Below are 25,353 nucleotides of genomic sequence, written 5' to 3'. Positions count from 1 at the left end.
CTCCGGATGCAATGGAGACGTCAGATCTTGCTCTAGACGCTTCCAATTTCTGCGGATCCTTCGGAATCGAGTTGCTGAAGCATGCAAGGTCTCGAATGGCTACGTGATGAGAATCCTCCTCAGCTCTGATACCATGTAAGAATTTGGCTTGGGCCAAAATTCACCCAAGAACAAAAGAACTCAACAATAGCACACAGTAGACCAAAATAGGTAGAGTATGATCAGAATGATGATATTCATTCAATAATTGGATACAACCAACCTACTAGAGTACACTAGGAATGCCTGAATATAAAGGCCTTAGGAGAGCTTCTAGAATGCCTAGAAGTTAGCACCGCAACATGTCATACAACCAGGCACATGTCCACTACATATGGATTATCTTCCATTAAGCACGAGATTAAGTACGATGATGTGAGGATAAGACTACAATGGTGTAGCACAGAAATCAGTGGAGTAGACAACATGTGCTAAATGAGGAGTGCAGAAAACTATGGTGTCATCATGACAACTTAGTGAATGATGCATACTCCTGTATTGTAGACACCATGTGCCTAATTAGAGTTGCGTAACTCAATGAGAGTTCACAAACTCCTAAGTGTCTCACCTAAAATAATAATAAAATAATGCAAAATAATTAAATAATGCATTAACCTAAGTAAAACTTAAGTAAGTGTAATAAGTAAATACTTATTTACACCAACACAAAGCCTATAACCAAATTCATGAATGCCATATCTAATAAATACACATTTTTTTGACTTATCCTCTAGCTTGGTTCTATTTTTAGAATCTATATGAGAAAAAGCTTCACAACCGAAAGTCTTGAGAAAAGAATAACTCACCTTCTTACTAGTCCATGCTTCCTCTAGAATACCACAACCCAAAGGAGTAGAGGGACCTCTATTAATCAAATACATAGTAGTATTGATAGCCTCCACCCACATATGTAAGGGAAACCCAACATGCAACCTCATGCTCCTTGTACACTCCATTATAGTCCTATTCATATGTTCAGCCGCTCTATTTTAATATGGAGTCCTTGGAATAGTTTTTTGTCTACAAATACCATTAGTGGAGAAATAATATTCAAATTCATGATTGCAATACTCACCACCATTATCAAATTTGAGACATTTTAATTTCTTACCAGTCTCATTTTCAACCAAGCATTTCCATTTTATAAAAGTTTGAAATACATTAGATTTTTGTCTAAGGAAATAAATCTATACTTTTCTAGTTGCATCATCAATACATGTAACATAATAATGAGATCCACCAAGGGAAGATACCTGATCTGGTCCCCATACATTTTTATGTACAAGTTCTAATTTCTCCCTTTTATTTTCCTTACTAGTCTTCAAAAAACTCACTCTCTTTTGTTTCCCATAAACACAACTTTCATAGAAATCCATATTAACACATTTCAGATTTAGTAAAACTTTCTTTGAATGAAGTACTTTCATACCTTTCTCACTCATGTGCCCAGGTCTATTGTGCCACAATGTTGTATTAGAATCTACAATGGTTGTAAAAGTTGATAATAGCCAACTTCACAACTCACCAAAATCATCTACATGCAAATAACCAGTTGAAGAGAAACCAACGAAGGAAGGGTTTAACTTGGGGAAACTAAATAGACTAAGAGAGAAGGTATTGCAATAATGAAAAAAGAATTGATATACAATATGATTTGAAAGATATCAAATTACAATAGGAGAGCACAAATATAAAGTCCTCTAAGAAGCTTGTAGAACAAGCTACAAAATGCTAGGAGATAAGGTTGACAACTAAGCATATGTCCACAAAAGGTGGGATATCCTCGATCAAGGTGAGAAGATAAGTATGACTTAGATAGGAAAAAAATCTTGTGTTGTCAACAACTCCTAGACTACAACTAATAAAGAAATGTATTTAACTAAGTAAACTTAAGTAAAAGTGTAAATAATAATTATTTACTTTAACACCCCCCCTTAAGTGCAACTTAGGGGAATGCACTTAAGCTTACAAAAAGCTAAGATGAAATGCATAATGGGTCCCAGCAACAAGGCCATGTTAGGTACCCATGTATAATGCAAATAAATGCAACATCTAAAAAATGGGGAAAGAGAGAAAAACACATGGGAAAAATCATCCCCCAAAAAGAGGTAAGTGAAAACCTAGTGAAGGACTGAAGAAGCCTCCAACTAGAAGAATGTCTTAGAAAATAGGAACAAGGAGAATATCATGAAGAGTATCACTATAGTATGAAGCAACCACAAAATCTATCAGAAAGAAATTTCTAATCTGAGGAACGTCCATGGGAAATAGAGGCATGAATTGAGAGTGTCTATATTGTAGATGATCCATCTCACCAAAATGCATAGGTAGCCAACCACTACAATCACCTAGTATATAGGATCACATACTAAATACATAGTTCACACTATCAAACCATTGAACCAAGGAAGCATTAGAACAATAGAATAACCCCCCCTTGATGCAGATGGGTGAGGTGATAGGAAACTGAGAAAGTGGGACAAAAGTCCTCTGCAAAAAGAACCAAGAACAACAAGAGAGAGGAAGAGGTACAAAAACCTATAAAAGAATGTGTCACTAACACATCATGGAGCTAATGTCATTGAAGGGACACTCACTTGACAAAGCAAGAGGGCACAAAAATGGCAATAACTAACCCCCCCATGGTGCTTTATAAAATAGTACTAGCACAACTATCTCAAAACAATGTTCATGAACTTTAAATGCAAGAGTGGCATTTTATCTCAGTGCATTTGAATAGAGATGCTTACAAATTATATCAACAATGATTAGAAAAGGAAAAAAATTGATACAAAAGATAGTATAGCCCAAAACAAAAGATCCCATGCCATGAAAATGATCCTTGGACCTAGAACACCCAAGATATCCACCATGGAGCAAAAATGCCAATAACATGATAGAAAGAGAATGTGGTAGAATTTGAAGGAAATTATAGAATTTCTAAAAAGATGACATCTTTCCAAAAATATAATGTTTTCAAAAAATAGAGATGGGATGCACAAGATAAGCTTGCTGGAGTGAAAATCAAAACATCAAAATTTGACTACAAAAATAGGTAACAAAACTACATCAAAACCATAAAATAGCTACACCAATGTTTCCATTTTGGAACCATCTTTCTAGTGCTTCTTTTAGATTGAAAAAATACCTCTGTATGCTCAAGTTATGGCCAAAAAAACTACAAGGAGGTCAAAAAGGGACTTAAAGGAGAGGCAAGAGTGTGCTGATGGAGTAATGATGTCATGCTAATGTCAACATTTCCTGAGCTTAAAAGTGATATCTAGACAGCCATTGTGGCAAAAATGATAACCACATGACATGGAATCTAGCATCCATGTGGTAGGAGGTTGATGCGGTGTGGCCACATGGCAGGTGTCAATGTGGCACCCGTACCACATGGCATGCACTGTATGGTGCTAATTGGATAGTAGGTACAAGTTGATGGAGGCTATAGGTGGGAAGCTATAGAGAGTGTGCTACTAGCACCAGTGGATGTAGGGGAAATGAGCTCCAATGGTGCCACTTGGTGGGTAGAGGGTCGACGATGTGATAGTGGCCATCAAGTGGTGGATGAGGGCAGGTGGCACCTTGGTGGCTCTGCAGTGTTGCTACTAGCGATAGTGCTATAGAGTGGTACAATAGTCACGTGGTGGTGACATCATGGTGACATCATGGTAGTGCCCAAATTTTTTTAAAAAATCAAAAAAATCATAATAAATGTGTTCGTACAACCTCTTAAAGAAAATAAATTTGCCTCCTGGAACTACAATCACCAAAAACAAAAATTTTTAAATGGATCTTGACTACAATAGGCCTTTTGAACTTAATGGTAGAATCCATTTAGGCCCAAAGTTCTTTGAAAAAATTCTCTTCCTCACAATTGAAAAAAAATCACAAACAAACTACGGTTTGTGTCTCTGAATCACAGCTTCAAAAATCATTCACCTAGGAAGCAATAGGGAGACTCTAATACCATGTAGAAGTTGATGAAAACCAACTTCACATCTCACCAATATCACCTACATTCCAATAACCTATTAGAGAGAAACCAAAGAAGGAAGGGTGGAGCTTGGAGAAACTAAATGGACTAAGAAAGAAGGTATTGCAACAACAAAAAAGGAATTGATATACAATATGATTTAGAAAGATATGAAATTACAATAGGATAGCCTAAATATAATGGCCTCTAGGAAGCTTTTATAACAAGCTAGAAGGTGCTAGGAGATAAGGTTGACAACTAAGAATATGTCCACAAAAGGTGGATTATCCTCGATCAAGGTGAGAAGATAAGTATGACTTAGATAAGAAAAAACTCTTGTGTTGTCAACAACTCCTAGATTACAGCTAATAAATAAAATGCATTCAACCTAAGAAAACTTAAGTAAAAGTGTAAATAATAATTATTTCCTCTAACAACAACTACCTTTTGTCTCTGCCCAACTACAACAATTGTTCGTGAATATTCATGTTCGCTAAATTAGAGGGAACAATATGACCTATACAAAGATATAAGGTTCCTACTTTCACACCTCTTGCTACTACAAGGGAACCTTTTGAAATCTTCCAATTTTTATCATTAAAAGTAACTACACAACCCTCATCACCGAGTTGCCCTAATGAAATTAAATTCCTACTTAGCCTTGGAACATGTCTTACCTAATGTAGTAGCCAATGATTCCCATTTTACAACTTATCTCAACTTTACTCTTTCTAGTAATCTAATAGGGTTCATTATCCCCCAAATAAACAACCCCAAAATCCCCTTGGACATAATCAATGAAATAACCTCTATGAGGTGTAGCATGAAATGAAGCACCAAAATCTAAAGCCTATGAATCATCAACACTTTCTAAAGATAGAAGCAAAGCATCCTCTTCAAATTTGTTACTTACCACATTTTCCTCCTTGTCTCCATCTCATTTATCTCCTTCATTTTTCTTTTTAGTCCAAAATTCTTTCTTTTTATGCTCTGGTTTCTCACAGTACCAGTAGTCATTTGGTTCTCTCGATTGAGACCTCCTCCCTTTTGACTTTCCTCTTGATTTCCCATATTTTTTGAATTACTTCCTCTCTCAGTTGTTCTACCTCAAATTTATGTGTTTAAAGCACTTCTTGATGTAGATTCATGTGAGAATTGTCTATGAGTTTCCTCACTCAAAATAACACTGATCACATCATCATATTTTAGGGTACTAGATCCAGGGACATAATTACTCATAACCATTACCAAGCCATTCTAGCTTTTAGGAAGAGAACACAAAATCAAGAGAGCCCTAATTTCTTCATCAAAATTGACACAAGTAGAAGATAACTAACTAGTAATAGTGTTCAACTCATTTAAATGATCTACAATAGATCCACCTTCTACCATTTTCATATTAAATAAAAGCTTCATGAGAAAAACTTTATTTGAAGTGGAGGGCTTTTCATATAGTTTTGCTAGGGTTTGCATCAACTCTTCCATCATCTTCACTTTTGTAATATTAAATGTCACTGATAGTGCCAAGCATAATTGAATGCTTCCAAGTGCCTTTATATCTAAAATATCATATTTGTCATTTGAAATAGATCCATGATTCTTGGTTTTTCCTTCCAACTTCCATAAATCCTTCTAATAAAGATAGTCTTCCATTTGCATCTTTCATAACTAAAAGTTCTGCCCATTAAACTTGTCAACCCTTAGCTTACCCTCATCTGTCATCACTCTCACTCAACTACGAGACTTTCTTGTAGAGGATAACAAAAAAATAACCTTCTCTAATACCACTTGTTAGGATTAAGCCTTAGATAGAAATAACAATTGCATGCAAATATAACCAATAATAAAAAATAATAGATCACACAGAAAAGAACACAAGACAATAAGATTTAACATGGTTCATCCAATCCCTAAGCTACATACACCAAATAGCAAGTCCAATATTATTACAATCTAGTGATTATAACTTGATTACAATTTGTAATCCCTTACAACACAATACCATCACAAGAACCAATTTTTGCTTCACTTACAATGAAATAATCCCTAACCCTAAGTTCTTTTATACAAGTATTTTACCACTTTAGGGTTATAATTAATAATTACATCTCGGCCAAAAATCCTAGTAAAATAGAGCCCAAACCCTGTTGAGGAATTATGGAGTATGTATAGTACTTCCTTGATCAATCAATACAATCTAACAATCTCCCACTTGGGGACTGATCAAACTCCACAATTAACAATAGAATGTATGTTGCCATAAATGAAAACCATCAAGATATCTAACTGAAAATATTTTGAACATTGACTTCTCCATCATTGGATACCCAGATATCCTATGAATCATCTTCTTTGTGATGGGATAGGTGTGCTCAAGCCAGAATGTCATGTTATGGACTTGGCTTAGTATAAGCCTAATCCATCTGATTCAAAATTTTCTTGGCATGCAGATGATGTGGGTTAAACCATTGACCTCTAGATATTTTGTTTTGACTTCAACACATCATTTTTAACATAATGCACCATATGTCTAATCCAATTTGAAATTCCCCAGCTCTTGAATATAAAGTGATAAAACAATTTGACATCGTGAATGAGAAGCACATTGGGAGGAATTAACGAGTGTGCTCCTTGTAGATCCTTCTCCTTAGCAATCACTAGATGCAGTTAGAATTTTGGTGGAATGTAGTTTGAACCCTTTACCAACATTAAGAACCCCTTTTGACCTTTGTGCTTAAAGATGCTTCCATAATGCTTAGTTGATGAAAGATTATAGATGGTGACTTTTCTTGAGATTTTCTTTCAACAAATTTTCTTTGAATCACTTTGGGGGCTCGAAGAATGTTGTGCTCTATGGAAATTTTGAATTTGAGGTGAAAGATGAATCTTTGATTCTTCCTTTCATCATATGTTCAATTTTAGGGCCTCATTAATGTTTTGTACTTAGGTAGATGAGCGAGGCTCATTTTGATCTTCAACCCTTTAATGCACATTGAAGCTCAACTAATACTAACTAACCATGCTTGGTTGAGTTAATGACTTGGTTGAGTTTGTCCACACTTAGTTAGAACTAACAACTTAGTTAGGCCTAAGGAATGACTCAATTAGAACTAATAGCTTAGTCAAGTTTGAGTCTTTCATCTATCCTTAGTGCATTTGATATGCTAATCTGGACTTTCTTTCTTGGATGAATGGAACTGATGTGGAGTATGATTTTGATCACAACTCTACTGGTCTCCTTGCCTTCTTAGGCAGAGATGATTGAATCACCCAGCTCATCGCTTTGGGTGTCAAAAACCTCACATTTTTCACTTGAATTCTTTAGAGATTTCTTCACCCATTGCTTCTTCATTTGAGTCTTGATCTTATAAGGCTCTCATTTCTTTTCATCTTCAACTACAACTCTATTCATGCATTTCTTTTCTACATGACCAGGTTCTTTATATACATAACATATTTTGGTAGGATACATTTTTCTAAAGTGAGTCCTCATGCAATTATCTCCAATGTGTCCATACTCTCCACATAGATAACATCTGCACCAAGTTTTGTAATCCCAACTAAAGATTTCTTTAGCAAGTTGTTCAATAGGATTCCAACTCTTGCTTTTACACTATGAAGATCTATGACCTTTTTTTTGCATGTGAAACATTTTCCTTCAAACTTAATTTTCTTTGTGCATTCACCTATTCTATGTCCATGTTTGTTGCAATTGTAAAATTTACTATCAAATTTTTGATTTCCATTGCTCCAACATTTGTTTGATGTATGCTCTGACTTTCCACAATGATTACATATAGGTCTTTTGTTGTTTTGAGATCCTTGTTGTGATGATACACCTTGTTGTGATGATGCTACTTCACCATCTTCATATGCCAACTTCAAAGAATTATTTTTGAATGCTTGTTGAATTCTAAATGGACCTTTCCAAAGAGCATCAAACTTCTTATGCATTCCTTCCATGGCCTTTCTTTTGTTTCAATGTAGTACCATGTCTCCTACCATAAATTTTTTAGGTCTTGTTTTCTTATCAAAGAGCTCTTTCACTCACATTTGGTGCTGTGTAATGTGATCTACAATTTCCCTCCTTTCTTCTTCAAGTTTGCTCAAATATAGGATCCTCTTCTCTAGACCATCCTTATAGACATCATCCTCAATTACTATTCTGAGTTTTCTCATGGCTAACTCCAAAGGTAGAGTTAGATTGGCCTTAGTTGTATAAATAAGTTCAAAAGGTGATATACCAATAGCTCTCTTGGGTGTCACTCTATCTGCCCAGAGTGCCTCATAAATCCTCTTGTGCCAGGTCTTTGAATTATCTGAGACTAGCTTCTTAACAATACTAATTAAGTTCTTATTGCTAGACTCTACATGACCATTCCCTTGAGGGAAAAATTTAGATGAATGACCCATGGTGATCCCATACTCAAAATAGAAATCAGTAATTTTGACTAAAGAAAAGTAAGATGCATTATCCATCACTAATTTAATAGGAACACCAAACTTGACCAAAATGCTTAATTCACACACCACCTTGGAAGTAGTCTTCTTTGTAGCTTTAGCTTCTACCCATTTAGTGAAGTAATTAGTTGTAGTTATTATATATTGATGACCAAAATTGGATATAGGAGTAATCAGACCAATGAAATCAAGGCCCCATTTTTGAAAAGGCCCTTTGATGATAATAGGTCTTAGTGGTAGAGTAGCTAATTGGGGCTCCCAAAGAACATCTTGCACTTTTCACACTTTTCTACCTAGGCATATGCATCTTTAAACATTTCAGGCCAGTAATAGCAATGCCTTAGTATTTTAAATGCTATGACTAAAGAAGAGAAATGTCCTCCACAAGCTTCATCGTGAAATGTTTTCAATAGCTTTTCCTGTTGTTGTTTATCTACACATCTAAAGAAAGTACCACCTATAGCTTTTTTGAAAAGCTTACCATCCCAGATGACATACTTAGCTACTTTTAATTTAAGGTATCTTCTTTCCTTTGCATTTAGGCCCTCTGGACATTAACCATACATTAAAAGGTAAGAGATGTTCTCAAAAATGGTAAGTTTAACCTCTACATTGTATTCTTGTATTTTTTCTACCCATGCTCCTCTAACATTGCAACCTATATCTTATTGTGTTAGTACGCTCTTTACTGCTACATGAGGGACAAAAAATATTGAATGTGAATGTAGGATATAGAATCAAAATTTTTTAAGAGCCTTGATCTCTGAAAAAGCATGTTTTTCAATTTGTGAATATCTGAGTTCATGGTTCTTTAAAGGTGTGCTCATAAAAGCAATAGGATCTTGTACTCCTTCATCATTCTCCTATATAAGAATAGCTGACAATGTATGTTTGGAAGCATAGTAATACATGGTAAAGTCTCGCTTATAATTTGGATGACACAGTACCTGGGCATTAGCAATAGCAATTTTTATATCATGAAAAGCTCGCTTTCCTACATCATTCCATTTGAAATTTCAATTCCCTTTTATCACATCCACTATATGTTTAGTAGTTTTCATGAAATTAGGCACAAATCATTTGAGAAAATTTACCCACCCAAAGAAAGATTTAACCCCTATTTTTTTTGAGGGCAAGCTCAGTCTCTGAATAGCTTCTACTCTTTTAGGGTCAATTATAATGCCTTCTTGGGACACTATATGGCCAAGGAGCTTTCCTTTTGTTACACAAAAAATTGACTTCTTTGGGTTGAGAGATATTCCATGCTCTCGGTATCTCTGTAACACTTTCCTCAAATCTTCCATATGATCTTTTCTTTTTCTTGAGAACATGGTAAGGTCATCCAATTATATGACTATGATTCAATCTTTCAAATCAGAAAATGTCTTACTCGTGCACCTTTGAAATGTAGCACGAGTGTTGATAAGTCCAAAAGGCATTCTACAATACACAAATGTACCCCAAGGGGTAGTGAACACCATCTTATGATAGTCTTTCTCTTCTACTTATACCTAATTATAACCCGAGAAGCTGTCAAGCATAGAAATCATTTCAGATCCTACTACTATTTGCAATAAATAATCCATATTAGGAAGAGAAAAGTTATCTTTCAGGGATGCTTGATTTAGGTTGCGAAAATCAACACAAATTCTTATTTCTCCGTTCTTCTTTCTAGTGGGTACTATATTGGCTATCCAGGTGGAATGATGAATGGGATAAATAATTCTTGCTTTTAACATCTTATCTACTTCCCAAAAGATGGCATCAATGACTTTAGGATTATAATTCTTTCATTTCTACTGAAAAGGGACTGCATTAGGCTTCAGTGGAATTTCATGTTTTACCTTCCCATTTCTATAACTTTTCAAATCTTCATAGCTCCAAGTGAAAACATCTCTATATTCCATAAATAGATTCTTTGTGGCCTCTTTCTCTTCGAGTGAACAACACCTCCCAATGTTAATTAGTTTGGGATTTTGAATATCTCCAATGTTAACTCCTTCATATTCACCCATTGTTGGCCCCTTTTCTTCTCTCTTTTTCTTTATGTAAGCATCATGTAATACTATTAAACAATTTTTCTAAGGCTACAAAATATGGGGGAATAATGTTACCTTTCAACTGAATCTCCACATTTTGGCTCAGTTCTTTCTCTACATCAGGGCTTTCATGATTACTTCCATTGGATTCATGCACAAAGCTAAACTTGTCATTCTCAAGGAACATCTATAAAATTTTATCATCATTGAAAACTTGCCGTGATTCTATGTTATCTGGAATGACAGATCAATACATAATTTTGATCTGGTACTTCTTGTCTTGGAAATTTGGGTGAGGAAGTAATAAGGAGGCTAAGACAGCCAAGGAATCAGCTTTGGTATTCATCTCTCTTGGAGCCGCTTCAATAGAGAAGGCATCTAGACCTTCAATATCATCCCAGACTTTATTCCTATAATTCTTCAACTTGTGTTTTTTAATAGAATATTGCCCTTTTACCTACTTTACAATAAGCTCTGCATCACCTCAGAATTTAGGAAAATTCTTCCGTGAACTAGCTAGGAGTGGATGGTAAGCGTTTAGCACTAATAGTCTTGTTGCCATGGCCCATGGAGTGGCCATGATTTATTTAGTAGTATATGGCAAAAAATTAACAACTAGAGGGGCACTAACTCTGTGAAGTGCTAACACCTGACAAGTGGAATGTGAAGTGTTGGCATCCTAATTTCTAATAGGGGAAGGGGGTCTACTCTAACTTTTACCTTCACCTTTCCACTTTGGGAGGTCTAAAATAGGAAAATTGAAAGGTAGGATCATGCCCACCTTGTTCTTTGGTACTTCTAAGGAACCTAAATTGCTCCAAGATGTTGGGTCTAGTTTATCTTTGATCTTATTGTCTTAATTGTCTTCCTACTCTCCAAACATCTCTCCTTTGAATAGCTCTTTCCAAGTATTTAGCTCTTCTTTCTTCTTCATCTAATACCTAGCTAGCATTCCAATAATGTTTAGTGTTCCTTTTGTGTCTCCAAAAAAATGTGTTAAGTGATGAAATTATGTCCTCTTGATCATCTTGAAAACCAAGGTTAGGTTGGAGCACTGGGATTATGTTTTCATGAGGTAGTACCATTTTTCCTCATTACATAGGCTTTTTGATCAAGAAACTATTCATGTCCCTAGTAGAGTCACCAAAAATCTATTGGTAAATATATTTGTCCTTTCTTGTTTCTTAGGAATATGACTCTTAGTGCCCAAACTGTGAACAATATCTAGTTACAACAGTTGAAAAGCCCTTTGTAGATGAATGAGCTTTTCTCTGAATTAATAGGTACAACTCCCTATGATAGATTTTTAGTGAATTATGTTTATTCATATCATCTAATTGGGGGTGTGTTATTAACTTGAGAATAGTAGAGGTATAACCAAGCTAGACATAGGCAAGATCTAACTCAAGTGAACAGAAGTTTTTAACAATCTATTTCATTTTATGCATCCATATATCCTATGAATTCACAAAACTTCCTATGAGCTAAAATACAAAAACTAAAATCTATACTTTATTTGCTAAATTGATAACATTTAAAATTCCTCTTAGAATGAACAATGATAATACTTATCGCGTACATTTGTTGTATAACAAATAGGGGAAGAAAAACTTTGTTCCTTCCTCGTTTCAATCCAAACCATGAGAGAAAGATACAAACTTAAAGCTGATTGGAATAGAAAATAATCAATATAAACTACTCTCAATTGTCTCTGCAACAAGAAGCATTTCACACCAAAAATTTTGTCGACACTTCATTAATCATTCAACTTCATACATATAGAGTTTGAGAGATGACCGTTACAATAGGAATTTTAATCGGTTCATCTTTTGAGGATGACAAATGGAAAGATGCCAGTTTTTTATATTACAAAACTTACAAAATTTGCAAAGATTACAACAAAAAATGAAAAGAGAGCGTCAACTAAATCACTTGGGCTTCTTTCCTTTTTCAATTTTCACTCTATATGCCTTAGTAGCAACCATAATTGGAATCATTTCTTCGTAACTAGGAAAATGTACATTAGTGAATCTTAAGAGCCACTTCAAATGCTCTTGAACTAGCTCCTTTACTACATTTAGCAAACTTGTCAATTCTTCAGCAGCCATGTGTATGCATCCATCAAGAATTTGCAGCTCTAATACTTTTTTTTGACTCCTTGAAGTCATTCTAGATAGATTACTCAAGTATGTGGAGAAGTTGTTCTTCATTACTTCTATCCCAATAAGAGCTTTCCCTTGCCCACCGGTTTGTGAGTTAGTGTGTAATCCTCACATGAGTTTGAATGCTCTATCTTGGGTTGTCCTCACCTTTTCCCCTATTTCTTTGAGTCCCTCTTTAGCTTCTTGAATCATCTCCAACTTAAATTGCATGCTTTGAAGCCATTTGAACATAGGCTCAGTCCCTTTCTTTAAAATCTTTGCTTCAACTGCCTCTTTTTCCTTCATTTGGATGATCATTTTTAGGAGAGAAATGTATTCATCAAATCTTGCCTTCTCTATGGCCAAAGTGTTGTGATTAGATATGATATTATCTTTCTTAGTTTCCAATTGAAGGATAACATTTCCAATTTGATCGATCAAAGTAATTTTGACTGCATTGAGGTTCTCAATCCATTCTTTTTTGATTTGACCAAATGCCTATTTTTCTGAAGCTGTGAGTTGAAAGCTTATAGTTCTTCTACTATGGGGTTCTTAGTAGTAGGCACACCAATAATGGTTGCCAATGGAACAACTAACTACTTGATAAATCTTTTCAATTCTTCAATCTCGGCCTTCATCTAGATTTTTGACAATTTGACGCTATCAATTTGTTCTTCTATCACCTAATTACTTGATCTCCATAGGCCTACCTTTGTATCATGTCTAGCCTCTCCAAGATCAATTGAATGCAAAGTGAAATCATCAGGTTCATGTCCTCAATTCTCCCTGCTTTGTTTGGCTTTTCTATCTCCAATGTTAAGTGTCCTATTTTTGGATCTTGCCCAAGTATTGATAAAGTATTTTGCTTCTTAGCTTTCACTATTGTAGATGTAGAGAAAACTTCTTGAGACATAGTATCTTTTGTAGGGATGCTCTCCTCTTTCCTCTTCCTCTTTCCTTCTAAGGTGTCTTCTACCTAGGACTCTATACTAATCACCTTAGAAGCAACCCCAAGTGACTCTATATTGAACATTTTCTTCCTCACCAGAGTCACTACCATTGTAGCCCTAGAAAAAGGATTCTTTGGATCTTGAAAAAGAAGCCTAGATGAACTCCAGGCTCTCTCTTCCTCTTGAGTTTTCTTTGTACCTTTAGCAGATTTAGTGGACTCACTGCTACTCGCATATCTCTACTATCTGAATGGGGGAACCAGTTGGCTTCAAAAGAGGAGTGCTTACAGATGGACTAGGGCTATGATGAGGAGATGGATTTGGGGTGACATGAGGAGATGAGACTAGAGCAGTAAAATGAGGAGGTGAGACTAGAGCAGTAACATGAGGAGGTGAGACTAGAGCAGTGACACCATCTTTCAGCTCTTTAGTGCCATTTTCTTTTATGCTAGCTTTGGCTCCAATAACTAGTAGAGGACCACCTTGGCAAGTTAGAGCTATTGAAATTTTTTTCTCTGGGGGCTGGTCACCTCCTCCTACAGATTGAGTAGGTCCTTGAGTTGCTATAGTTGTAACACTTGGTGTGGCACTCTAAGAAGAAGTGGCAGTAGCAGCAGCTAGAGAAGCTTGAGTAGTCCTGCCCTTACTCCTACCTTTCTTTGCTATCCACTCGACCCATTTTCCAATTCTCTTGATGATCTGGGCCATCATAACATCAAGGTCTTCTTCCATATCAACATATGGCTCAAAACTAATTGGAGTATTTCTTAATTTGGTCAAATATATATCACTATACATATTTTTCCCATCATCTTCTAGCCCTTCCACATCTAAGTCAATGACATATGTCTTTATTTGATCCACTTTCAATCTAGAAAAAGCCCAATCTCGACTTTCCAACTCATATTTAAAATCTACCCAATAATCCTCCACAGTAGTAACATGCTTGACTACACTTCCAATTTGAAGCACATCTCTGGCATTCCCATTTGGGTCAAACATAGGCCTCACCACTTCATACTCCTCTAATTTGTACTTATTCTCAAATGTGTTAAGCATGTTTCTAGCATCTAATTGAGTCTCACAACTGTAGGCCCCAACTTTCATATAGATTTCATACCCCTCCTTCCTCAAACTGGTGCTCAACACATTCACCTGAATCGTTTACCTCACGATCTCAATGAGTACAATCATGTCATTCAGGTATCTAGGTAGCTTAAGAGGAAATGCATCAAACACTACAAGATGCAAATAAGAAAAAGATGAGAATTGAAGGAAATAACTACCAAATTAACTAATAACTACCATTGCTTCTAGACTAAATTTCCACTCTAGACATCCTTGGAGTTCCCCGAACATTCTCATTGTGAATGCATCATTTACCCAAATATACTCTGCATAACTATTCCTCAATTGTAGGCATGGATAAAATTCATAGCTTTTTACATCATCAGAAAAATTCTCTATTCTAGGGAGTCCTGACCACAATTGTAAGGAATCCAACATATATATCAAGAAAGAAGACACATAAAATGAATTGTAGAACTTAGATGCACTGAGAGCCCTAGACAGATGTTCACTTACCTCATATGCCCAGTACACATACAGTGTATCTGAGAAAATAATTTGCACCCAAAAGAAGTATTGTTCTACAAAATTAAGGGCTTCTACCTCACCTTTAAGTTGATGCAAGAGGACCGGAATGTCCACAATCTTAGGCTTGAGATCAGTGCCGAAAAGGGTTTTAGGGACCTTACTCTTAGCTCCCCTTGGCTTTTAGAACCAAGAACTCATGATCTCTTTTTTCCACACCACCTTCTTTAGAGAGAATTCAGACATAGCTCCTCCAATTGTTAATTTAGAGAACTCCTCTCATTCTGGAATCTGTAGGCAGTTCACTACCACTTGCCTATCAATTGAGATTAGCACTATTTGATTTGTTGATAAGATTTTCTTTGTATTCATATTTTAATGATTGATGCATTCATTAATCAACCCTAGAGCTTGTACTACTACTAGAAATATGGATGCCTCTACTAATCCACTTCCTCAAAGTTTCTCCATTATGGGGTGAATTGGCTCTGTTCTTAGCCTCCTTTGGAAATCTTGCATGTCAAAGAAATGGAGTGAAGTGTCTGTAATATTCTGTCATATTGACTTAACTCCACCCAGCCCATCAAAACTAGTAAATCTTGTGGTCATCTTGTCTAAAAAAACTCAACAATTGTGAATAGTGCCAAGAGTAAACCTTGTAACTCTGAAAGTTTTTGAGAGCACTATTCGATACAATAGCATAATAGTTTAATAGAGAAAGAAGTAATTTGAAAATCTATTATGCTTATCTTTATATAAGAACCCTTCATCTATCCATTGATTTTCATGATCCACGCCACATGAGAAAATTTAAGGATAAATCCATTGAATTAGTAAATGTGAGGGTTCTAACAGATTTTTCCCTATCTATTCACTATTTTTTTTGGCCCAACGGTAACTTTCTTTAATTAAAGACTTACTTTCCCATTTTTACCTTATTTTGGAGAAATAGAAATGGAGTACTCTGTGGGAAGAATTCAGCTTGAATAGATTTTATTTAAAATACCTTCACAACCTAAATTGATTTGCTTCAAATATTTTTCCCAAAACATTCCATGATCAATTTACTCAATTACTATGCTTGCAAGAATAGTTTTCTATTACTTGTAGAAAATTGTTGTCAAGGGTAGAAAGCCTGCGGAGGAGAAGGCAATTTCAACTTTTCCACTTGTGCCCTTGTTTTAGCTTCTCTGCCCTAATCACTTTACTTTAAGCCTCCAAAAATATAAAACTAGCTTTGCAAGAGAAAGATGGGACCCACTGACTCACTTTACCTTTTCACAAATGCTATTTCAGAAAACTGACTTCTTGGTTCAAAACCCGCCGACGAGAAGTTGTTTATGAGTTTTTTGCCAATAATTTTTTTAACCATCTTAGTGAGTTTTGAATGATTCTCATAGTGAAATTATGGCAATACTTGAATGATCTATCCATAACAGAATTTGTCTCTCTTAGTTTAAATTCACAAATCACATTTGTGAATCTTGGTAGAGTTTCACCTCCGAGGTGCGAAAACCTACCAAAGAGAAGACAAAAATAGATTTTTCACCATTTCAACTTTCTTCATGTCCAAAACAAGGTAAGCTACAAGTAGTTTATCTAAAGTAACATAATTCAAGAATCTCCATCGAGCAAGGTCCTAAACTACCCAAAAGACTCATGATGATAAAGAAAACCCACCCGACCATAAAATGCAGGAGAAGAGAAAAGATGAAAACCTGATGGAGATGCTTATCACTTGAGGGAGAAAGGACCAACTGACTTGACTAGACTAAACACAATACAAGTTAATTTCCACTTTTCAAAATTGGTACAAAACAAAAAGTGGGGCAACAGACTATTAGGTCCACCCTGTTAAGAGTTTGGGACTGATGCACCTATTATAATGATTCATGATCTTTGATATGCAACTCTAAATGTTGATGAATATTATTTGAAGTAAACTGATCACATAACCATCATAGATGAGTCTCTGCCTTTCCTTTTACTACTTGTAGTCTTCTAAATATTCTTCTCTTACATATTCTCTTATGTAAACTATTCTTCTAAATCATAGTACCTATTTTGGATAAACAAAATACCTTATACTTATATCCATCCAAATAATTATATTACATGTTATCTACAATATAAATGGCTCCATAAAAAATTACCAAGTCAGCTTAGTGTTGCAAATTAAGCCCAATGTCTTACTTGAGTGATATTGCAAATACTCGAGCAACACTATCACATTGGCTAACTTTGGCACTTAGTTGATACTGGATGTTTAGTTCTTACTAATCACTTAGCAAATGATGGTTGTTTAGAAGACACTATTTTGCCCAATTGGTTATCATCTTGAAGCAAGAATACTCTACTAGCTTTGTTTACACTAGAGCTCGATAAATATTGTGAACACAGTTGACACGAAAACTCTATGGGAGCTATCAACTTGGTTGATACTACAACTCAGTTGAAACTTCTTCCTTCATGCTAGGTTAATAATGTTATCTTGGTTCAATCATGAGCTCAATTAACACTTTTATTTGGTAGCATGGTCACTACTAAATTCTCATAATGACTAAGTGTTTTAGTACCATTTGACAGTAAGTTTTTCCATAAGATTAATAGTTAGATCATATGTAATATTCATGTTGTTCCTTGGCTTCTATAGGCTCGAAAAGTACTGATTTACTCTATATAAGTGAACTTCACATTGCCCAATCTCCATATGTTTTGCTCAGCATGTATTGTAACTTGGTCTCTATTTGGGTGCTTGGAAACCTTTTACTTGTTTGACATGTAGTGAAATAGAAAAAGGTCCATATAGCTCAAGCTTCTTAGGATAGCTCAGTCGCAGTGGTAACTGACCAATATAGCTTAGAAAATGACCAAATGTTAGACACTAATAGGCAGAAAGGCTTAGAGATCAACATACCAAGCCTAATTAGATACCTAATATATTGAGTATCCAATTAGCCTTGGTGATCACCAAGCCTATATGATCAACTCTAAAAATGTAAATTTTCAGCATTAGGTGACTTCCAGACTTTGAGGACATATTTGATGACTTTTAATGTGACATAATTCATTGAAATGAAAAGAATTCTTTGTGGATATACTCATTTTTAAACAATATAATGTTAGTGAAAATATGAGTTTGATAAGTAATTATTACTTATTTTTAAATGAAGATGCCTTTAAAGTGTTGTTTGACATAGTTATTGAAAAGAAAATATAACTTTCAAATCATAAAATGTTTTTGAAACATGTGTCACATATTACTCTCCACCTATTGTAATGACAAAAAGAACAATATAATTTTTTTTAATTAGTTAAGGTGATTAGACACAAGCATTCATTTTCTAAAAATATTGTATTATAAAATTCATAATTAATAATTTTATTAGGAAAAAAATATCAAAAAAATATGCATCACATCTGGGCATTAGTCTACTTCTTATATTTAGAATCTTATAAAAAAAATTATTTGATTTTGATTAAGGTGGTAAAACATACAATTACTTCTTGTTTTTTCCTTAGAAATTTCAGACTACTACATTAAAATTTGAATTTTTGACCGAGTAGATTAAATTATTTTTATGTAAGACCTCATAGTTTAGAAACTACATTAAATTCCTATAGTTTCCATTTTTATGGATTTTTAATATAAACATCATAACTAGTTCAAAATTGCACCTTAAGTTTAAACAAGTTTGATATCTTGATTTCAACAGAGGCTTCAACATCTATGAGTCAAATTTTCAATAAGGGCTTCCTACCTCTTTTACTAGCTCATTCATCACAATAAATATAAATCTTACCTTTTTTTAAAAAGGCTAATCCTAATTCTAAGTTCTCTATGGGATCTTTCTCTTTATCCATATTGTTCTCTAAAATCTCTATATGACCACCTCTTGTATCTAGATCAACAACCTCTTCCAAAAAGGCTTCACCCTCTCTAAGGCCTAAATCATAAGAAAATAAATCTAAACCAAAAAATTCACTAATATCTATCATGTATAAATCATTAACTCTCTCATCATGAATGGTCTTATCATTATCACATTAATAAAGAATTGAGATCTCTCCCCACTCTCCAAGGGGACCATTATTTTCTATTAAAAGAGACCTCTTTATTTGTTTCCTCTTTCACTAGATCCACTCGGCTATAGATTCCTAACAAAGATTCCTTATATTCCTTGGCATTCAAATTATCCCTAACTAAATAAACGTTATCCTTTCCTAACTAGAGCTGAAGATTCAAAACTATATTAGGTAGTTTAGCCCTATCTAGTAGAAGTTCAGATACATCTTTTGGAATCTCTACAATTTTTCTAAATTAAACTACCTTATGAATTTTAGATTGAATAACCCTAATACCAATGTTTTGAAACTTTCACATACATAAATGCCTATTTTCCCTTCTTCTAATTCCACAAATACCGGTGATGCTATATATCTAAGAATAAATCCACCTCCAACTTGGGAAGAATGCTTAGATTCACAACACATTTATTTATTGTGTCTTTGAATATTGTTAAGGGACCTTTGAAGAGTTTAAGAAATACCTTAAATTATTTCTCCCCTTCTTATAAATGTTACCATATATATGGTTTTAATACTATAATCCATATAGACAAGCATAATCATATCGAATTTTTTATATCTATGATCTGCCCAACCTAAAAATGAGCCTAATTTGTTTATGATTTTTTTTAATAATATCTTTATTAATTAACTCAATAGGTAAACATGGATTCATAATAGATCTAATAAATTTTAAACTTTTAACATAACTATATCTAAAATTATCCTCCAAATTCATAAAATTTTTACAAGTAACCATCTAGCAATGGAGACCATCCATTCAAAAATCTAGTTTTCAAATAAAAAAGGCAATCTATGTATTAAAAACTATCATAAATAATAGTAATATTTACCTTAGGAAATTCATATATTGGAGCTAATGAACTATTGATTTTATCAATTTACATTATCTATTCTATGTAGCAAATACACCATATTTTTTTACTAATCATCTAGGCATGTTTGATCAAGCTACCCTTAATCACTATTTCCATAGCCCTATAAGACATTGAAGGGATCTATTTTGTGAAAGATACTAGGGTTATCAAGGAGAGGTGACACACCATAGTTTTTTTTGATGGAGGCTACTTTTAAGGAACCCCCCTCCTTAGATCAGAGAGGATTAAAATGGTTGAATATATTCATGCCCTTATTAGGAGGATGAGTGGTGTATGTGTGCCAAGGCTTTCTTTCATTGCTACTAAGAGATCTAGCTTATCTATTCTAGGAACCTAGTCTCATCTAGGTCCTAATTGGCTTAGCTGATTAACTAAGTCAAGCTCCAACTCTTCTCAAAAAGTTCTTAAACCTTGTGCTTAACCTAACACATTTAGATAGTACAATTCTTCACCTTCACTTAGAAATATCTAAGTGCTACTTTCTCACAAAATCCACTCTTCATTGCTAGGGTTTCCATCATCATGAAAACATTCCATTTTTCTCCTCTTGGATCCATTTGGAAAGATCTTAAATTCTTTTTCCTATTGATTTGAAGATTTAGTCTCTATGAAGCCTAATTATGCCTTGTTCCAATTAGCCCTTAACAATAACTTTTTCCACTTTCTTGCCAAAAATTCCAAAAAAAATTGGACAGATAATCCAAAAATTGATTACCCTTTTAGATTTCATAAATTATTATGTAGGTTATAGGGTCTAACAACCTCTTTACACTAGCTTCCTATGAACTAGGGAAAATAGGGCTAATAGGCTTAGTTTTTATGACTAATTGTAATGTTGACGAAAACTTGTTCAAAACATATTCTAATGGATTAGTATAGGCTAAATACTCACAAAATATTAGGATATGATGGAATTATACCTAGAATTGTACATTGTTCATTCAGTACCTTTTATCCTAAACATATAATCGGGCTCTATTTGCTCGCCTAGGGCTTAGTAGTAAACATAGCTCCCCAAACTTCCATGACTCCTAATCTAAGAAATATTTACACTAATGACTCCACTATAATTTCCATCTACACTTAGGTGTTTCCCATGGGTAGATTTCATGGGGGATCCATAATTGTATAGACTAGTTAGCACAAAACTAGTAAGGTCTCTAAAACAAAATCAATTTATTTGACACCCTATAACTACTCAAATCAACTTGCATATAAAATGAGAAAATCTTTGAAATAGTCAAAGAACACTATCAAATCATCAAACTTATTCTTTCAATCCATTTCAAGTTACTATCATGACTAAAACTTGAGAAATTGTTGTAATTTTTTTGCAGAGCTATATTCCACACTCAAAACTAAAAACCTCTATTAAAATACTTCCTCCCTTTACAAGATTTGAGTTTTTTTTAATAGTAGATTCCATATCCATCATTCTAGGGTCTATTGGTCAATCTCCCACTCCCTATCCATAAGAGAATCCAAGGTAACTAGGTTACATGCAACATTTACAATAATTGTAAATGTTGTCATGACAACTTCTTGACAACATTTAGCATCTTCCTTAATTGCCATCATCTTATTTCTTACGATTACTAACCTCCAAAATTTTGAGGATCCAAAACCCTTAATGACCCTATGGCATCTTTGCAACATCATAATATGTTTAGAACACATTTAAGACTCTAACCTCACCTTAAGCTTCTAACACTAAGAAAATTAATCAACAACTAACATTGGCTATTTGTGTGACCTTAGTCCTAATGACTAACTCACTTAGCCCACATAGAAAATGACCTTATAAGGTCTTAAAAAAACTAACCTACTATTTTTGACTTGGCTAGTGTAAAAAACAAGCCAAAATACTAGACATGGAGGGGTTATTCAAAGTGTGCTCCTACACCATCCTCTCCAAAATAAAATGATCAATCCACCCTTGGATTGAGGATGTTCGAATAAACTCCCATATTCTTGAACTTTGACTTTATTATCTATACTACATCAACATCCATCTATCCATGCTTCTTGATTAAGTATTCCTTGTACACTTTATGTTTGGTCCATTTGTAGACTCTAGTGTCCAATATAGTGTCTGCTCTTTTACTATAGTAGTAGGTAATTGCAAATCATCCATATCTCTAATCACTTTATGAAGACTTTGATCCATATCTTGTTGTGGTCCCTTATAATGGACTAAGTCTGTAGTGTTAAAAATAGGAGACATTTCACTATCTTTTGGCAGCTCGAATCTATAATGCATTATCACCATACTTAGCCACAATAGGACAAGGACCTATCCTCCTCATCTACAATGTTTTAGGGAATCCTTTTTGAAGTCTTGACTTTTTAAGATGTACCATAACCAAGTCACCAACATTAAATTGAGTTGTCCTACTTTTATCGACCTTAACCTTGTATTTCAAGGTATTCTCTATCAAGGTTTTCCTTACTATTTCATGTATTTCTTGCATAGCATATGCAAAATCATCAGCATATTGACTTCCTTTTACTCCATCATTAAAATCTCCAAATTCATAAACACATCTAGGATGCAGTCCATACACTATTTCAAATGGACTCTTCCCTATTAATTTATTGATAGTGTCATTGTAGGCATATTCATCTTGCCCAATAAACTGATCCCATTGTTGAACATACTCCTTAGTTAAGCACCTTAGTAGATTCCCAAGGCTTCTAGTGACAACTTAGTCTGAACATTAGTTTGGGGCTGGTAGGCTGATCTAGAGGATAAGTTAGTGCCTAACCTTTGCCAAAGAGTCTTCCAAAAATGACTCATAAACTTAGTGTCTCTATTTGACACAATGTCGATAAGTAACCCATGGATTCTCACTATTTCTTTGAAGAAAAGAGAGGTTATTTGACTAGCATCATTGGTGATAGTACATGGTACAAAGTGAGACATCTTGCTAAATCTATCTGCAACCACATAGATATTGTCCATACCTTTCCTTGTCTTGGGTAACTCAACTACAAATTCCATACTTAAAAATTCCCATGGCCTAGTAGGAATAGGCAGTGGTTGATAAAGGCCTACATTTGAAGAAGTACCCTTGGCTTTTTGACATATGACACAACTTTCCACATAACTCCTAACATCAAGATTCATCCTTGGCTAATAATAGAGCCTTGAAACAAGTTCTTGGGTCTTAGTGATCCCAAAATGACCACTTAAAGCACCATTATGCTTTTCTTGTATCAAATTCTCTCTAATAGAGCCTCTAGGTACACATAACTAATTCCCTTTAAATAAAATACCACTTTGCAAAGTATACTTAGAATATCTACTATGAAAATGATTCTTGTATTTAGCATATAACTTATAAATGTCTAAAAAATCCTCATCATCACCATATACATCATTTAAATGATCTATCCCCATGCTATTCAACTAAATTTCTTAGATTTTAAGAGCCTTTCTAGACAATGCATCTACCACTTTATTGAAGACACCTATCTTGTGTTTGATATTAAAAATATAAGCTTGTAGATACTCAACCCACTTCATGTGCTTGTGACTCAACTTCTCTTGTGAATTCAGGAAACTAAGTGCTTAATTGTTTGAATACACAATGAATTCCTTTGGGAGAAAATAGTGCCTAAATTTCCTTAGATCTTGCACTAATGCACATATCTCGAGGTCATATGAATAGTACTTCTTCTTGGATTTACTTAAATTTTTAGAATGGAAAGCCACTAGTCTACCCTCTTGGCTTAGAACAACTCCAACAACCACATTACTTGAATCACACTCTATGGTGAATAGCTTCTTAAAGCTTGGAAAAACTAAAATAGGTTGTGTAGAAATATTCTTCTTTAACAACTCAAAGCTTCTATTACCTTGCTCATTCTATACAAATTTATACAAATTTATTCTTATTGCCTCTTTCAATGATATCTAGTATAGGAGCACAAATTGCACTAAATTACTTTATGAACTTCCTATAATATTGAGCAAGGCCATGAAAAATTCTTACCTTTGCTATTTTCCTTGGAGTAGGCCAATTGAGGATGGCTTCCACTTTACTCTCATCCATTTTTAGTTTTCCATGAGTTAGAACAAACCCAGGGTACACTAGTTCGGTCTTGATGAACTCACACTTCTTCAAGTTGATCATCAACTTCTCATCATGTAGTTTCTTGAAAACAATGTCAAGATGTTTTAGGTGCTCACTCCTTGTCTTGATATAGATTAGTATATCATCTAGATATACAACTACAAATATTCCTATGTAGTGTTTCAAAACTTCATTCACGACTCTCATGAATGTAGAGCAAGCATTGGATAATCCAAATGGCCTGACAAGCCATTCATACAACCCTTCATTGGTCTTGAAAGTAATTTTCCAATCATATCCTCCATGTATTCTTATTTGGTGATAGCCACTCTTCAAATCTATATTTTTGTAGTATTTAGCTTCTCTTAGGAAATCCATTAGTTCTTGAATCCTAGGGATACAAAACCTATACTTTATGGTTATCTTATTGATAGCCCTTGAATTAGTACAAATCATCCAAGTTCCTCCTTTCTTAGGTGCAAGTATAGTGGGTATGACACATGGACTAATACTCTTCCTAGTTAGGTCTTGGTTTAGGATTTTTTGTATTTGTCTTGCTATTTCTTCATTTTGTTGAGGGGTCACCTTGTAGGTTGATTTTTTAGGTAGGGTAGCTCCTAGAATAAGGTCCATCCTATGGACTTTTAGGGGGTAAGGATGATGGTTGTTCATCAGTTACAATACCTTGACAAGTTTGCAACATACCTTGAACCTCCTTTGGTAACTCTTGCATCTTGGTCTCCTTGCCTTCATCTCCTTCTCTTGGTCTCAGCACCAATGCAAATCCTACAACTTCACTCTCTTCCATGGTTTGTAAGAATTATTTTTCACCTAGCATAAGTAAATTTGGACCTCTAGTTTTTACTTCAACATCTTTCAACAGTGATTTAATTTTAAAAGTCACATTGTCTTTCTTAAAAGTATAGGAGTTCTTTCCTCCATCATGGATAGCTTGGCGATCAAATTTCCATGGTCTACCTAGGAGAAAGTGGCATGAATCCATAGGTAACACATCACACTAAAATTTATCCTTTTACCTTCTAATTGAGAACTCCACACATGCTTGTTTATTTACCAATACATGTTGGCATTTATTGAGCCATGTGAC

General features: G+C 34.5%; 1 pseudogene; it reads right to left on the bottom strand.

Annotated features, from left to right (window-relative positions):
* The window catches only part of LOC149544872 (protein SENSITIVITY TO RED LIGHT REDUCED 1-like), a 157,495-nt pseudogene extending 132,442 nt beyond the window's left edge, over positions 1 to 25,053 (bottom strand).
* Between the last annotated feature and the right edge of the window lie 300 nt (positions 25,054 to 25,353).

The sequence above is a fragment of the Cupressus sempervirens genome, chromosome 8, assembly GCF_028749045.1.
Source record: "Cupressus sempervirens isolate cs-2001-9-10 chromosome 8, ASM2874904v1, whole genome shotgun sequence".
Lineage (NCBI taxonomy): Eukaryota > Viridiplantae > Streptophyta > Pinopsida > Cupressales > Cupressaceae > Cupressus > Cupressus sempervirens.
The sequence above is the reverse complement of the archived record's forward strand: the minus strand, read 5'-3'. Positions and strand labels throughout refer to the sequence as shown.